The sequence below is a fragment of the Lagenorhynchus albirostris genome, chromosome 11, assembly GCF_949774975.1.
Source record: "Lagenorhynchus albirostris chromosome 11, mLagAlb1.1, whole genome shotgun sequence".
Lineage (NCBI taxonomy): Eukaryota > Metazoa > Chordata > Mammalia > Artiodactyla > Delphinidae > Lagenorhynchus > Lagenorhynchus albirostris.
The window spans coordinates 66,248,474-66,266,511 of NC_083105.1; the positions used below are offsets into that span (position 1 = coordinate 66,248,474).

Here is an 18,038-nt window from a genome sequence, read left to right on the forward strand (position 1 = left end):
CAGCCTGTAGGGCCTTCCTACCGCCCCGTGGCTTACCTCTCCAAACAGCTAGACCCAGCCATTCGGGGATGGCAACCATGCCTTCGGGCCCTAGCAGCGGCAGCCGAACTGACCAAACAAACACTCAAACTGACTCTGGCCCACCCACTAACCGTGTTTTCCTCCCACCGGCTGGTCGACCTCCTAGGCCACAAGTCTCTCTCCCTCCTGGGCCCCTCCTGCATCCAGGAGTTCCACCTACTATTCATTGAAAACCCAGCTATTTCTCTTGATCTCTCCCCTCGCCTGAACCCGGCTTCCCTCCTGCCTATCTCTGGCACCGGGGGTTTTCCATCGCATTCCTGCCCTCATGTCATAGAAGCCTTCAAACCACCAAGAGACGGACTCTTTGACACCCCTCTTTCAAACCCGGACCGCACCCTCTTCGTAGCATGCTCGCTCCCTGTTTTCTTAGGTTCCTTCGCAGGCGCATGGAGGAAGTCTCTCGGGTGGCCACAACCCAAATGCTCCTCGGTCCTTACACCTTGCTTCCTACAGAACCCCCCACTGGTCTCCCCTAAGCCTCGGACCTCTGGTCGCCCGACTCCCATTTCGACGCCCCCATTCAGCATGAAGTAGCCAGAGATCAGAACGCCGCCCCATTACACCAAAGATGTCGGGATATAAGGCCAACTGGCCCGAGGCAGGGGAACACAATCAGATTCACAGGTTGCATCAGACCGAAATTCTCCGGACCACCCAGTTCCAGAAACTGCCTTGGAGACATTCCGGACCACCCAGTTCCAGGAACTGACCTGGGGACTTTGAACCAGGCCCAGCCTTCCCGCCTTTCGAGGGGCGGGACTAACGGTCCCCCAGGATACCCGAAAAGACCACCAAATAAGGAATACCCTGCGCCCTCCCAGATTCACCACACCCCTTTCCCTTCTTCCCCTATAAAGTCTTGCCCAAGCCTCGCCCGGGCGTGACTTCTCTGGCCCCCTTTCTCTCGGACCAGTGAACCTCGCCCGGGAGCGCTTCCTAATAAAGCTCACTTGAAGCTTTCCTCTGTTTCGCGGTGCTGTTTGTTAAGATCCGACCTTACAATAAGTTTTTACATGAAAGAAGAATGTTGTACCAGAAGTCACTATCTGGAGTTTTACTCCTAGAGGTTGGATTCTCCTGGGTGAGGACGTGCATATATATGTAACAAAGCTACATTCAGTCAGATGGCTCATAACAGTGCTTGTTGATCTGGTTACATCACATAATTCTTTAAACAAAGTTTTCAGTGATTGTCTTAGTCATCCTTTATCACATTCTTTATAATGTACTGTTATAAACTCCTCTATATCATTATTTCTTCAAATATCCCAAACACAGTAGAGCCCATCTAAATTCCCAAAGCTCATATCCAAAACTATACATCGTAAAACTCCCAAGACTTTGAAAACAGACAAGGCTGCCATTCATATATTCCTATATGATCCTTTCGCAATTATCTACCAAGTCCTTACTGAGGGACAGGCACTGTGCCAGGAGCTGTTGTTCGCAAAGTGTTACGGCATTGTTCCCAGGGCTCACTGTGTGTGACAGGCACTGAGCAGACCAAACACGCTGAACAGGATGGGGTTGTCAGAGAAAGGAGGGGGCACGGCAGCCAGCCTAGTTTGGGCGAGTGCCGCAAGGAGGTACCCAGTCGGCGGGGTCCCGAGAAAGTGGGGAGGAAAGTCATCCCAGGCAGGGTTCAGGGTGGCTAGTAGAGCGCAACGCGCACGTTAAGGGAGGAAGGGGCAGACGACCCGAAAAGTTGCGAGCGGCAAGGTTGGATGTAACTGAGACTTGGGTGAACCAAGTCTGCGGGGTGGCCCGGAGGCAGAGCTTCATCCCTCGGGGCTGTTGGCTGGACAACGACGTGGGCGGGGTGGGGGGAGGGGCTGCAAGGACCCGCTGGTAGAAGAGTAGACACCGACGGCAGGAAGAGTAGTCAGGAGCGTGAAGAAATTGACCGGAAGAGAAACTATAAGATTAAAGAGTCAGTGACTTTAAAAAGCAGCGTGAAAGGTATTTTTGAGGTAAAATAAAAGATTTGACGACCCGACGGAGAAGGAACTGACAATGGCACGCACGTTCAGTATCGCACGCTCCGACATATTCTTGAATGAATCATCACATGTCACTATCTAACCATCAAGTGGATCCGGATCAAGTTTAATTTTTTTGTTGTGGTAATTAAGACACGGGGATATGCCTAGGCTTGATGAGTCACGTGGGAAACCTCTCCAAGGCCTTTTACAAATGCCCACCCGGAGGGAAAAAAGAGGTGGGCTTACAAGTTATGGCCACTTCAGCCTCCTCTCAAGATGTAATTCAGGCGGGCAACGCTGCTGGGTGAAAATTCAATACACAGCCAAACAACATATCAACACTCTTTTCAATATCAGATTACCATAAAGATAGGATAGCAAATGCCGCGCAAACCCCCTCACGTCCCGGTCCCCAAGACCCTTCTTCATTGTCTTCAGTAGTTTAGCCCGTACAGCCGCCAAAGCAGGGCGGACTCCAGCGTGCCACGCATGGCGCATGCGCAGGACCCGAGACTTGGGAGGAGAGCTGAGGTTCTGAGGATGTTTCCCAGAAGCCCGGGCCACTCGCTACCGGCCTCCCTCTCGCTCGCAGGCCGCGTGACGTGACTCCGCCCGTCACGTTCCTCTGTCGCAAACGGTGGTTTGCCAGCGCCCCCTTGCGGTCCGGTTGAGCGCTGCGGCCGTGCACGCTGGGCCAGAGCGAGCGAGTAGGGCAAGCGCGGAGGGTCCCGCCGCCGCCGCCGCCGCCGCCGCCGCCGCCGCCGCCGCCGCCGCCGCCGCCGCCGCCGCCGCCGCCGCCGCCGCCGCCGCCGCCGGCGTCACCGTAGCGCGTCGACCTGTGGTGGCGCGGCTGAGTGGATAGGAGCGGAGCGGGGAGTGAGGGGGAAGAGGACGCGCGGAGCGGGGAGGGAGGAGGCCAGACGAGGCGGGGGGAGGGGGAGCAGCGGTGGCGCAAGCCGCGCGGAGCCGCGCAGCCCGGGTCCGCTCCCTGCTCCGCCGCTGCCACCCGCCCCAGGCAGCAGAGCCGGCGCCCCAGCGGCCCCCGGAACACCTCAAAGCGAACGAAGGAGTCCATGTTGGGGAACTTGGCGGCGGCGTGACGGGGACCTAGGGACTTGCAGTGGGGCCGCCGCCGCCGGAGCCAGCGCCTCGATCCCAGTCGGAGGTAAACACGGGCCGACCCTGGGGGTGGACGGGCGCGGGCAGCTGTCGGGGGAGGGTGGGGGTTACGGGCCGGCGCAGAGCCGGTGAGCGGGCCCGGGGCGACGGGAGGGCGGACAAAGTTTCGGAATCCGCGCGGCCCAGGCGGCGTTCTGCGCACGGAGGAAAGTTGAAGCCGCTTCTCGAAGCGGGGAAAGCTGCGGCGGGGAGGGCCCCCCCTTCCCTCTCGCCACCCCACGAGGGCGGCCCCGTTTCGGCCGCCGCCGCCTAGCTGTCGGTACCCCGTCCCATTTCCTCCTTGTGGCCTACCCGCCTCCCGCCGCCTCCGCCGGCGCAGCCCGTACCCGCCCGGGGGTCCTGGGGGAGTGGGTTGAGGCTAGAGGCTCAGCTACAGGGTCGCTACATGTCCACCCCCTCCCTCCGGGGAAACGTGTCCTTCTGGGCTTCCGGGCGCTCCCTGACCCCCGCGCCCGCTTGACTTGGGAGACTTTGCTTTTGTCAATAGCGTCCAAGCCAGCTTGTGAAACCAAACTTTACTGCGCCGTGACCTCTCGGAGTGCGCGACTAGGGAAGTGCCGGCGCTTCTGAGCATCCGCGTTTACCCCATGCCCTGAATTTCAAACTCTTCTCCCACCGCCGATTTTTAAACCAATTTCCTGCACTGACAACAAAAGGGCCGGGAGATCTAAACTTAGCTGCACCACTCGCCCCTCCTCAGATACTAGGAATTTTGAACCGTTGAAGTCAGATCTTAGAGATGGCTGGCCGTCTTGCTCCCCATTTTGAAAAATTGTTCTAAAAGTAAGCGCCTGATTTAGAGTAGTTGATTAAAACATTCAGACTCGAATGCGGAATTTTAAAATATCCTCAAAGTATTTCTGTACCGCATTACATAAAGTGTCTACGAGGTGAGAGTTTTTCATTCATTTTGGATTGCATTTTAACATCTTTGTCATACTACTAGTGAACTAAGATTTTTAGGCAAAACTGACCAAAACGTTTTTAATGTAATGCTTTGGATAGTAGATGCTGTTCTAAAATTTTCCCAATTTGGGAAATTCACTGAATATTGGAAAGAGCATGTTTAATAGGTGCATTTCTTTCATTTTAAGAGAGAAGCTAATTCATACATGTGACCACTTACCTCAGTAGCAAGGTATTGAAGTACATTCTTAAATAACTGGTCGTTTTTGTGTTTTATTGGTATTAAAATTTTGATATGTAATCAAGTCTTTTTCCAGACTGTTCCTTTCTCTTTCCTGTTTCTTTGGCAGTTGGCTTAATCATTTCACTTTTTTTGCTCTTGGCTAAGAGCTTCAGTAAAAAGTTTGTGGGACTTTTGTTTTTGTTGTTTAACTTACTGGGCAGAAGAAATGAAACTGTCTTTGGATTTCTTTTGTCTTATACTATCCTATCAAAGATAATCTGAATTTACTTTGTATTTTGTTTATGCATTATGAAGGTTTTTTTTAAAAAAATTAGAAATTCTTATTGTAACTGCATTTTTTCGCTGTATTATTTTTTGGTGCTTGCAAGTATAGTAATAATCATTCCATTTTACATTCAGATAGTGACCTTTTTGCCTGATAATTTGAGTACATCTTAAGTTTTTGGCTGGGTAAGATTTGGATATCTGATTACTCTAAGTGTATTCATGCTGTAAAGACACTCTTCACTATGTTAAGGGGGAGAAGAACTGTGGAAGAAAATGGAAAATTGTTCCTAAATATGCTGCCTGAAACATATGTCATGGAGAAATTTTTAAGGGAAATTTTTTTGTATGCCTTTAGGCAGTGGTAACGGGGTTCTTGGGTTAAGATTGAAACTTTTCAGAGATCATTCAGCTTCCCCATAATTCTTTGGGGACTAACCAATACTTTAAGCAATTTTCTTTAAAAGTAAGCAGTTTTCTTTAAAAGCTGTGCTGTTAATCAGAGATAGGATGAATCAATGCTGTTACATGATGTTGATTCATCAGTAGCATCTTTTAGTAATAAGAGAGTGCAGAATTATCCTACTCATCTACCTAATACAGAACTTTTTTTTTTTTTAGTTTCATCAGTGAGAAATAGTTGTAAAACCTTACTAAGGAGAGTGGCAGGCATAAAAGTAATAAAGAATCAGCCCTAGAATAATTTTCATTGTAACTTCCTTTTAGTAAGCTCTGCCATCATTTACCCTTGTCTTTTAGTGATGTAAGTTGGATCTTGACTTACCTTGCCCAGTGAAATAATCTTTTCTTTTTTAAATTAATTTATTTTATTTTTGGCTGCGTTGGGTTTTCATTGTTGCTCACAGGCTTTCTCTAGTTGTGGCGAGTAGGGGCTACTCTTAACTGCGGTGCGCGGGCTTCTCAATGCGGTGGCTTCTCTTGTTGCAGGGCACGGGCTCTAGGTGCGCGGGCTTCAGTCGTTGTGGCACGCGGGCTCTAGAGTGCAGGCTCAGTAGTTGTGGCGCACGGGCTTAGTTGCTCCGCGGCATGTGGGATCTTCCCAGACCAGGGCTCAAACCCACATCCCCTGCATTGGCAGGCGGATTCTTAACCACTGCGCCACCAGGGAAGCCCCAGTGAAATAATCTTAATTGTATCCTCTGTCCTGAAGAGTAAGTTAATAGCTTTGTATCTTATCTTGCATCCAAGGGCTAACTTTTAGTAGCACTGACTAGAGCCTAGAGTTAAAATACCCTTTATCATTTTATTGCTGTTCCCAAGACTCATCTTTGCATTGTTGTGGTCCTTGCTTTTCTTATTTAAAGCCGTGGCTTTGTAATTCCTAGTACTTAAGCACATAAAAGTTCAATATAAAATTTAAAAACAGCATTGTCATCTCTCACAAAATAATGTCCTAAAAGGTTTCACCATGACCTTTCTTCACCTAGAATCTTTAACACTCAACAGCCAGAGTGATCCTGATAAAATATATCAGATCATGTCACTTCTCTTCTCAAATGGCTTCCCTTCTCAGTAGTAGTAAAATCCATAATCCTTATTATGGTCTCCCAGGCTCTGAGCCTTTTGAGTCTCTTCATCCTCTCTGACTTCATTACTTCACTCTTTCTGTAGCCACACTTCTACTCTACTACTGAAGTGTTCTTTGAGTACTCCGTAAAACACAGGCCCTCCTCCCACATTTCTTAGCCCTTTTTAAGCCAGATTTTTCTCCATAGCACTTAACACTTTCCAAGATACTGTAGAATTTACTAACTTAAGTTTATTCTATTTTTTTCTTTACTCAAATGCAAGTTCTATGAGAATTGGGTTTGTCAGTTTGGGTCACTGTTTTGTCCCCAAACACTGAACAATGTCTGACGCACAGTAGATACTTAACAAATACGTAATGAATTAACATGCTTTCAGCTAGAAAACATTAAAAATAGTAATTGTGGTTTGAAACTTGAGACTATGCAAGTCTCATTCTTTTGCATAAACTGCTAATATAACTTGGAAAAAAGAGATGCTAAAATGGAATCACAGTGGCCTCTAACATTAAAAAAAAAAAAAAAAGAAAAAAGTTTGTTGGAGGAATGTGAGCGCCCAAAGAATACTGTGAAGGTCAGAGAGGAGGTGAGTGTGGTATTACAGAAACCAAAGGAAGAGAGTATTTCAAGGGGAGAGTAGTCAGTTGTCAAGTGATGATGAGAGTTGAATAAGGTCAGAGCTGAAAGATTTTTCTTTGGGGAATCCCCTAGCAGTCCAGTGGTTAGCCCTCCACGCTCTCACTGCTGAGGGCCCGGGTTCGATCCCTGGTCCGGGCACTAAAGTCCCACAAGCTGCCTGGCGTGGCCAAAAAAAAAAAAAAAAGATTTTTGTTTACGTTTAACAACATGGAGCTCATTGGGTTTTTGAACAAGCAGGATAGTAAACTTATTTTTAAACCAATGCTCTAGTAATTGCATAACTAGATCTAAAAGTACTGGGATCAAAGATTAAGAAATTATCTACTCACATTACAGAAGAGACCTAATGTTTATCAGATATTTACTGTGTGCCAAACACTGTTCTAGACATTTTCCATGAATTTTCATTTGATCTTTTCAGCAGCCTTGCAGTATTGGTTGTATTTAATCCATTTTACAGAAAGGAGTCTGAGGCTCTGGAGAAGTTAAGAAGTCAGATGACTTGCTAAGTGTCAGAGCACTTGCAAAGAATCTATACCCAAGTCCATCTGACTCTTTGGCCTTTAGTTAGTCGTTACGTCAGTTGACCTCCCAAACTCTGCATCAGTGTTGTCTAGTAGTAGAACTTGCTGTGATGATGCAAGTGTTCTGTATCTCTGCTGCCCAATATAGTAGCTGATAGTAACTGTAGTAGATAGTGGCTGTTGAACACTTGAAATGTAGCCAGTGCAGTCGGGGAACAGAATAGTGGTACTGTGTTGGACAGTGCAGATATAGATCAAAAGAATCCCATGAATAATAAAGGAGAGTCTTTTCTTATTAGAGATGGAAACACATATTCCTCATTTGAAAGGAGTACTGTTTTGCTTATATTCTAGTTTTAGATGCTGTAAATGAATATTTGTAAGTAATCTTCTTTTCCTTTTTTTTTTTTAAACAATCTCAAACTTTCAGAAAAGTTCCAAGTGCAATGCAAAGAACTTTTCCCCCAAAGCTATTTGAGAGTAAGTTGCAGATGCAGGCTCATCACCCCAAACAAGGACAAGGACTTTCTTTCTGTTACATAAACAATATTAAAATTAGGAAATTAACCTTGCTGTATTACTACCATATAACCCTCAAACCTCATCCAAGTTTTGCCAGTTTTCACAGTAATTTCCTCTATAACAAAATGATCCAGTTCAGAATTTTGTGTTGCATTCATTTAATTGTAATGTCCTTCAACCTAGAACAATTCCTTAACCTTTTATTGATTTTCATGACCTTGACACTTGGAAAGATTACAGGTCAATTTTGTTGTAAAATTTCTCTCGATTTGGATTTGCCTGATACTTCTTCATGATTGGATTCAGATTGTGCATTTCTTGGTAGGAGTATCACAGTGATGATACTGTTTTCTCATGGCATCCTATCAGATGGCATAATAACAGTTTCTGTTTGTCCCCTTACTGATGATGTGCACTTTGATCTCTTAATTAAGGTGAAGTCTCCTAAGCTTCTTCACTGGCAAGTATTTTTCCTGTCTTAGTAATTAATAAGTACTTTGTGGGGAAGTATTTTGAGACCATATTAAGCCCATTCCTTATCAAACTTGCTATTTGTTGATGCTCAAATTGTCCCAGCTTTGGCCAGGGACCAAAAGCCCCTTTAAGCTAGTTTCTGTGTTCTTTTGACTTGCTTTGAGCACTTCCTTACTTTTTGACACAAGAAAATGTTCCAGGCTCACCTTAAACTTTCCTTGCCACAGCCCTGGAATCAACCGTTTCTCCAAGGAGTGGTTTCTTTTAGTGGAGAAAGGAATTTAGAAACCAAGATTTGAGCGCTGTATTTATGTCTCCATCTATATGTAAAAAACCATGAGTTGGTACCAGTTTCTCCAATTTCAGTACACAGTGTTTGCTTTAGTTTTCTCCTTCTCAAAATTTGTAACTACTTTCTTTTAAAAGGAATAGCCTAGCTCCCATTATCATCCTTAGTGTATTTACTTAGATGATCAATCCCTGGTATGTAACCAGTTTCCCATTGCCACTGCTGCTTTCTCCCCCATCTTGCATAACATTTTCACTTTGGCTCTGACACCTTGTGCCAGGATGCATTCCTCATTCCAGGCTTCTCTTATACCTCATGCAGAGCATCTTGCCATTCTGCTTGAGTTCTAGTACCTCACTCTGGGTTCTTTCACCATCCCTCATGAGGACACCTTGGTCACAGAGTTGGGTTCCCACAAATCCAGGAAGAATAGCAGCATACAGACATGTTCTTTTAAGGATTATAGTTACTTGTTTTTACAAAAGATTATTACACCAAAAGTTATAGTGAAAATTAATGACCAGATATGTTCTCAACTTTTAATTTAACCCCCCTTGAGATTCTCACATCTCTTAGTGATAAGACTGATCTTCCTCCTCATTTTTCCTTAGAGTTCTCAGATGTACTTTTGAGAGAGTCTTCTTAATGTAATTTTAGTAGTAAGGTAAAAATTAGTTGAGTTCTTCTGTATATAGGTTTTGGAGTCAATCAGACCTGGCTTTGAATGCTGATTGTCCCATATACTACTGACTGTCACCTTTCCTAGGTGACTTAATCAATGTCCCAGTTTCCCCACCTATTTTAAGTAACATTTACCTGAGTCCAGTGGTAATAGCAGCTAACTCCATCTCTATCTTTCATCCCCTTAAGTTAGCTCTGTTTAGTGAGTGATTTTCAAGCCTTTTTAGCAGTGTTCTAGTATTGAATCTTGGTGGTGTTTTAATTCTTAGAATGTACTGTGGTATGTGCTTTGAGGGTTAAATGTGCAAAGGTGTGCCAGAGTATTCAGTTCATTGCCTGATGTAAAGTAGGCATTCTCTCTACCTTTAGTTCTGTGCTACAGGTTTGTTGATATCTGTGTGTCTATTAGGTCTGGGGATGAAACATGGCCTTTGCTCTTGGGGAGCTTAGTCCTAATCAGGCCTTCTTTATTGCTCCCCAGTGTTGTTTGTATTTTGTCCTAACTAGTTTTCCATAGCTTCCTCGCTTTCCCCCCTTTCTGCTGCTGGATTATTTTCAAAACTCCCAATTTAAACATCTCAGAAGCTACTCTCAAAATAGATAAGTGAGAGAGAGGTGGATTTTTCCTTAGTGAGTCTCTGCTTTTTACAAAACACAATTTAAGTCCTACCTTGGACTTAAACTTTAAGTCCCTTTACATTCTGGCCCATAATTATGTCTTTGCCCTTATCTTCTATTAGTTTCCTAAATGAATTCTTTCTGACTAAATTAGTCCTGAAAAGTGACCTGTACCTCACATTTGGCACTTAGCATATGCTATTTTGTTGTTCATCTTTTGTATCCTATTTTTGCACTTCCACTTTTTGAAAGGATATAGTATCTTAATCTGTCTTTGTAGTCCAATGCCAGCCCCAATACCCTAATCACAGTAGTAGTTCAGCAGCTTAAAGTAAACAGAAACAGAAATATAAACATTAAAAAGAGCAGCCACAGCAACATTGCTTTGAAAATTCTCTGGGATCAATGAAACAGCTTACAAATGATACATGATTTGTTAACATAAATATTTTGTATGCCTGGATGGCCTGTCAGGAAAACTGTTTCTTTAAACTACTGTTCTAACTGGGGATAAAATATTAATAACTTAAAATTTTGTAAGCTGTCATTTACCTGAAAACCTTATCATAGAAAAGCCTTCTTCAGGAGCTTCCCTGGTGGTGCAGTGGTTAAGAATCTGCCTGCCAATGCAGGGGACACGGATTTGAGCCCTGGTCTGGGAAGATCCCACATGCCGCGGAGCACCTAAGCCCATGCACCACAACTCCTAAGCCTGCACTCTAGAGCCCTCGAGCCACAACTACTGAAGCCCACGCATCACAACTACTGAAGCCCGCGCGCCTACAGCCTGTGCTCCGCAACAAGAGAAGCCACCGCAGTGAGAAGCTCGCACACTGCAACGAAGAGTAGCCCCTGCTCACCACAACTAGAGAAAGCCCGCACGCAGCAACGAAGACCCAATGCAGCCAAAAATAAATAAATGAATGAATTTATTAGGGGGGAAAAAAAAGGCTTCAGATAGGACAGCTTTAATGATTTAGGCCATATTTCTTTAGGAACTGTTGTACATGTCCAGTTACTTGGATGTAAACATGAGTAATATGAGGAAGATGCATGAAACAAAATATCTTTATTGTTTCAAAACTGCTACAGAATTAGATAAAACTGAAACAGAACATGAAGGAGAAACAAATTCAATCAAGCCCTTAAAAGAAGTTTATAGTATGTTTCATATTAATGTAACCATTCCAACTTTCTTTGATTATTACTTGCATGATGTAATTTTTTCCCATACTTTTATTTCCGTACTTTTATTTACTATGTCCTTATGTTTAAAGTGAGTTTCTCCCCCCACCCCACCCCATGATGTCATGATTCCCTCCTGGCTGTTCCTAAAGGCAGCTATGGAGCTCAATAAAATTTACTTTCCTGGAAAAAGAAAATAAAGTGAACTTCTTGCAGACAGCATGTCAGTCTTTTTAACAATCCAATCTGACAATCTCTTAATTGATGTATTTAGATTATTTGCATTTAATGTAATTATTGATATGGTATGCTCCTTTGTTCCCCATTTACTGCCTTTTTTTTCATTCTTATCCTAGGGTTTTTTTTTTTTTTTAACACATACATATATCTATTCTTTTTCAGAGTCTTTTCCCACATAGGTTATTACAGAGTATTGAGTAGAGTTCCTTGTGCTATACAGTAGGTCTTTGTTGATTATCTGTTTTATATACAGTAGTATGTGTATGTTAACCCCAACTTCCTAATTTATCCTTTCCCCACCCCCAACCTTTCCCCTTTGGTAACCATAAGTTTGTTTTCTGAATCTGTGAGTCTGTTTCTGTTTTGTAAATATGTTCATTTGTATCATTTTTTAAGATTCCACATATAAGTGATATCATATATGTCTTTCTCTGTCTGACTTATTTCACTTAGTATGATAATCTCTAGGTCCATCCATGTTGCTGCAAATGGCATTATTTCATTCTTTTTTAATGGCTGAGTAATATTCCATTGTATACATGTACCACGTCTTCTTTATTCATTCCTCTGTCAATGGACATTAGGTGCGTCTATGTCTTGGCTGTTGTAAATAGTGCTGCAGTGAACATTGGGGTTTATGTATCTTTTTGAATTATGGTTTTCTCTGGATATATGCCCAGGGGTGCGATTGCTGGATTATATGGCAACTCTATTTTTAGTTACTTAAGGAATCTTATACTGTTCTCTATAGTGGCTATACCAATTTACATTCCTACCAACAGTGTAGGAGGGTTCCCTTTTCTCCACACCCTCTCCTGTTTGTAGACTTTTTGCTGATGGGCATTCTGACCAGTGTGAGGTCATTGTAGTTTTAATTTGCATTTTTCTAATACTTAGCGATGTTGAGCATCTTTTCATGTGCCAATTGGCCATCTGTATGTCTTTGGAGAAATGTCTGTTTAGATCTTCTGCCCATTTTTTGATTGGGTTGTTTTCTTGATATTGAGCTGCAAGAGCTGTTTGTATATTTTGTAGATTAATCCCTTGCTGGTTGCATCTTTTGCAAATATTTTCTCCCATTCTGTGTGTTGTCTTTTTGTTTTGTTTATGGTTTCCTTTGCTGTGCAAAAGCTTTTAAGTTTAATTGGGTCCCATTTGTTTATTTTTGTTTTTATGTTCATTACTCTAGAAGGTGGATCCAAGTAAGTCAGTCTTTTTAACAATCCAATCTGACAATCTCTTAATTGGTATATTTAGATTATTTACATTTAATGTAATTATTGATATGATATGTTCCTTTGTTCCCCATTTACTGCCTTTTTTGGACTAGGTGAATATATTTTAGTATTCTACTTTAAATTTATCTTTGGCCCTTCTTTTGGGCTGCATCTCTTTGCATTATTTTTTAGTGGTTGCTTGAGATCTTCTCTTGACAACTTGAAATGTGCCTAGTTTGAATTGAAGTGTGCAGTAAGTATAAAATACACACTAGATTTAAAAGATTTACTACCACAAAAATAATATAAAATGTCTCATTTAATATATTTTTTATTGATTATATGTTGCAGTATTAATATTTGGACATAATAGGGTTAGTAAAATTTACTGAATTGATTTTATCTGTTTTAACTTTTAAAATATGGCTACTAGAAAATTTAAAATTACATATGCAGCTCACATTATATTTCTGTTGCACAGTACTGCTCTAGGGATCATAATATATATGCCAGAGGATTTACTTAGAATTCATATTTACTGGTTGAAGTAAATGTGGAAGCCCTATAATTCTCCAGTGACGTTTATCTTATGTTGTTATATGTATTAACACGTATACCTGCAATGAAAACCCCATTAGACAATTATGCAATTTTTGCTTTCAATAATCATACACTTTTTAAAAGGACTTTAGAGGAGAAAAAGTAGTTTCTTAAATATTCCTAAATAGTTACTGTTTTGTTGTTGCTCTTTGTTAATGAAACTTCAGTTTTCTCTCGTGTCATTTTTCTTCAGCCTGAAGCACTTCCTTTAGCCTGTCTTTTAAAGTAGCCCTGCTGGTGATAAATTTTCTTAGTTTTTCTTCACTGAAATATCTTTTCCATTTTCATTTCATTTTTCTTTTGAGTTAGTCTTATTTGATGTACACAAAGCTCTGTCAGTTTTTAAATTTGTGCCTTTCACCAAGTTAGGGAGGTTTTTTGGACATTATTTCTTCAAATATGTTTTCCTGTTCCAATCTCTTTCTCCTTTTTCTGGACATGATTAGAACTTTGGATATTGTCCATAGGACCCTGAGACTCTTCATTTTCCTTCAGTCTTTTAATATCTCTATTCTTCAAATTAGATCACTTCTATTGTATCTTCACATTCACTGACTCATTCCTTTGCATTTCCATCCTGTTGTTGAGATCTTATTTCAGACATTGTGTTTCTCACTTCTGAAATTTCCTTTTTTTTTTTTAATATAGTTACTGTTTATCTGCTGAGAACCTCTGTCTTCCTATTCATTTCTAAAGTGTTACTTTCTTCCCCATGGAGCATAACTTATTTATATATTTAGCTTAAAATCATGCCTGACAATGTGTTGGGTAAATATTATCTAAGGTTATTATACATATTAATAAATCATTCATTCAAAGCTGTTTATTGGGCACTCATTTGAAGGCATGGTGCTGGATCCTGGGTTATATAGTGAATAAGGCAGATCACAGCTTAACAATTTTGTAGTCATTTGAGTCATTAAGGGTGTTACTGCTTCTCACTGTTTGAATATTTTTAATATTTAGTGACTTGGATTAATATTTGTTTTATTTTCTGGCAAAAGGCTGGTGAGTTCCAATCCTACTACTTACCACTGGCTTTGCGACCTTGGAAAAGCTACTTAATTTCACTGTATGTAAAATGGAGATACCTTCTTCAAAAAATACTCTAACAGTTAAATGAGATAACTTATGATATATCAGAAAGTAATGGCTAGACCAGGACCAGATGGCTTCACAGGCGAATTCTATCAAACATTTAGAGAAGAGCTAACACCTTTCCTTCTCAAACTCTTCCAAAATATAGCAGAGGGAGGAACACTACTGAACTCATTCTACAAGGCCACCGTCACCCTGATACCAAAACCAGACAAAGGTGTCACAAAAAAAAAAAACTACAGGCCAGTATCACTGATGAACATAGAGACAAAATTCCTCAATAAAATACTAACAAACAGAATCCAACAGTACATTAAAAGGATCATACACCATGATCAAGTGGGGTTTATCCCAGGGATGCAAGGATTCTTCAGTATATGCAAATCATTCAATGTGGTACACCATTTTAACAAATTGAAGGATAAAAACCATATGATAATCTCAGTAGATGCAGAAAAAGTTTTTGACAAAATTCAACACCCATTTATGAAAAAAACCTCCAAAAAGTAGGCGTAGAGGGAACCTACCTCAACATAATAAAGGCCATATATGACAAACCCACAGCCAACATCGTTCTCAATGGTGAAAAACTGAAACCATTTCCTCTAAGATCAGGAACAAGACAAGGTTGCCAACTCTTACTGCTATTATTCAACAGAGTTTTGGAAGTTTTAGCCACAGCAATCAGAGAAAAAGAAATAGAAGGAATCCATATTGGAAAAGAAGTAAAACTGTCTACTGTTTGCAGATGACATGATGCTATACATAGAGAATCCTAAAGATGCTACCAGAAAACTACTAGAGCTAATCAATGAATTTGGTAAAGTAGCAAGATACAAAATTAATGCACAGAAATCTCTTGTATTCCTATGCATTAACGATGAAAAATCTGAAAGAGAAATTAAGGAAACACTCCTATTTACCGTTGCAACGAGAAGTATCACATACCTAGGGAGACAAAAGACCTGTAACGCAGAAAACTATAAGATACTGATGAAAGAAATTAAAGGTGATACAAACAGATGGAGAGATATACCATGTTCTGGGATTGGAAGAATCAACATTGTGAAAATGACTGTACTACCTAAAGCAATCTACAGATTCAGTGCAATCCCTATCAAATTACCAATGGTATTTTTCACAGAAATAGAACAAAAAATTTCACAGTTTGTATGGAAACACAAAAGATCCCGAATAGCCAATGCAGTCTTAAGAAAGAAAAACGAAGCTGGAGGAATCAGGCTCCCTGACTTCAGACTATACTACAAAGCTACAGTAATCAAGACAGTATGGTACTGGCACAAAAACAGAAATATAGATCAGTGGAACAGGGTAGAAAGTCCAGTGATACATCCATGCACATATGGCCACCTTATCTTTGATAAAGGAGGCAAGAATATACAATGGAGAAAAGACAGTCTCTTCAATAAGTGGTGCTAGGAAAAATGGACCGATACATGTGAAAGAATGAAATTAGAACACTCCCTAACACCATACACAAAAATAAACTCAAAATGGATTAAAGACCTAAATGTAAGGCCAGACACTGTAAAACTCTTAGAGGAAAACATAGGCAGAACACTCCATGACATAAATCGCAGCAAGAACTTTTTTGACCCACCTCCTAGAGTAAGGGAAATAAAAACAAAAATAAGCAAGTGGGACCTAATGAAACTTAAAAGCTTTTATACAGCAAAGGAAGCTATAAACGATGAAAAGACAGCCCTCAGAATGGGAGAAGATATTTGCAAATGAAGCAACTGACAAAGGATTAATCTCCAAAATATACAAAGCAGCTCATGCAGCTCAATATCAAAAAAACAAACAACCCAATCCAAAAATGGACCTAAATAGACATTTCTCCAAAGAAGGTATACAGATTGCCAACAAACACATGAAAGCATGTTCAACATCACTAATCATTAGAGAAATGCAAATCAAAACCACAATGAGGTATCACCTCACACTGGTCAGAATGGCAATCATCTAAAAATCTACAAACAATAAATGCTGGAGAGGGTGTGGAGAAAGGGAATCCTCTTGCACTGTTGGTGGGAATGTAATTTGATGCAGCCACTATGGAGAACAGTATGGAGGTTCCTTAAAAAACTAAAAACAGAACTACCATATGACCCAGCAATCCCACTACTGGGCATATACCCTGAGAAAACCATAATTCAAAAAGAGACATGTACCACAATGTTCATTGCAGCTCTATTTACAATAGCCAGGACATGGAAGCAACCTAAGTGTCCATTGACAGGTGAATGGATAAAGAAGATGTGGCACATATATAAATGGAATATTAGGCATAAAATGAAACAAAATTGAAATATTTGTAGTTAGGTGACTGGACCTAGAGTCTCATACAGAGTGAAGTAAGTCAGAAAGAGAAAAAAAAATACCGTATGCTAAAACATATATATGGAATCTAAAAAAAAAAAGTGGCTCTGATGAACCTAGGGGCAGGACAGGAATAAAGACGCACACGTAGAGAATGGACTTGAGGACACAGGGAGGGGGAAGGGTAAGCTGGGACAAAGAGAGTGGCATGGACCTATATACACTACCAAATGTAAAATAGATAGCTAGTGGGAAGCAGCTGCATAGCACAGGGAGATAAGCGAGGTGCTTTGTGACCACCTAGAGGGGAGGGGTAGGGAGGGTGGGAGGGAGGGAGACGCAAGAGGGAGGGGATATGGGGACATATATATACATAAAGCTGATTCGCTTTGTTATACAGCAGAAACTAACACACATTGTAAAGCAATTAATAGTGTTAAAAAAAAAAAGGGAAAGTAATGGCTAGAAACAGTGTGAAAATCACAGCCAAAAGTCCAGTTCTTGGGGCATTTGAAGCCCCAATAATAAGATTAAATTTCGGAGAGGATCGCAGTATCTGCCCATGCCTGATGCTAGCATGAAAAAGTGTTGGGTTTTTTTGTTTTTTGCTTTTTTTAAAAGTAAGTAAGTTTTCATGGTATGTAATAACATTTCTAGGTTAGAATAGTAGTGTATCATAGGAGTAGGATTGTGAAATGCCTCTTTAAATTATGTGTGAAAAATTCATTTGAGAACACATTCATCATATACTTACATAACATAATAAAATTGTGTTTATCTCTGAGATAGCTACCTAGGTTGAGTTTAAGAAATTCTGATAATAGGTATAGCTAGAGTAAAGAGAGAGTGGATGTCCTGTGTACTATACAAAACAGTTGCTCCCCCCTCCCCCCGTATTAGTTTCACTATAGCAACTTGCACAATTTGGAAGGGATTAGTACAAAGGAAGTGACATTTCTTGAGGAACCACTCAAAGAATGACATTTAACATCTGTGCAAAAAAGAGACTGATTTCTAGAGTTGAAATTCTATAAAGTTTTTAAAATCTTGTTTAAACAGAACAGAGCAATATTTCAGAAGCAATGTTTTGAACCTTGTCCTTTCCCCCCCACTGCTATAGATGAAATTCATTTCCATTCCTCTGTAACAAGCATTTGTGTACATTATTTTGTGTTTCCTCTCCTTTAATTCTTAGGATTTGTTTGTTTATTTGCGAATGTTTCCTGTGCCTTACATAATTTTCCCATCTCCTTTTTTGGGAGGTAGGTAGACAGGGATTACCATTTAAATTCAGGAATCTGTCTAAGGTAGATTAAAGGTTAAATTAAAGAAATGGTCTATAGTTTTCCTGTTTGGGGTTAGAAGAAAAGTATAAAAAGACTCCAGTTCTTTCTCTGCTTCC

The 18,038-nt window shown here is 41.2% G+C and overlaps 1 protein-coding gene across 6 annotated transcripts in view; it reads left to right on the forward strand.

The window, feature by feature from the left end:
• The first annotated feature begins 2,986 nt into the window (after positions 1-2,986).
• Positions 2,987-18,038, forward strand: part of SCAF11 (SR-related CTD associated factor 11) — a 73,221-nt gene continuing 58,169 nt past the window's right edge. For all 6 annotated transcript variants that reach the window (XM_060166459.1, XM_060166458.1, XM_060166460.1 and 3 more), the window contains exon 1: positions 2,987-3,231. The gene's annotated coding sequence lies outside the window, so the exon portion shown is untranslated. The remainder of the gene's footprint in view (positions 3,232-18,038) is intronic.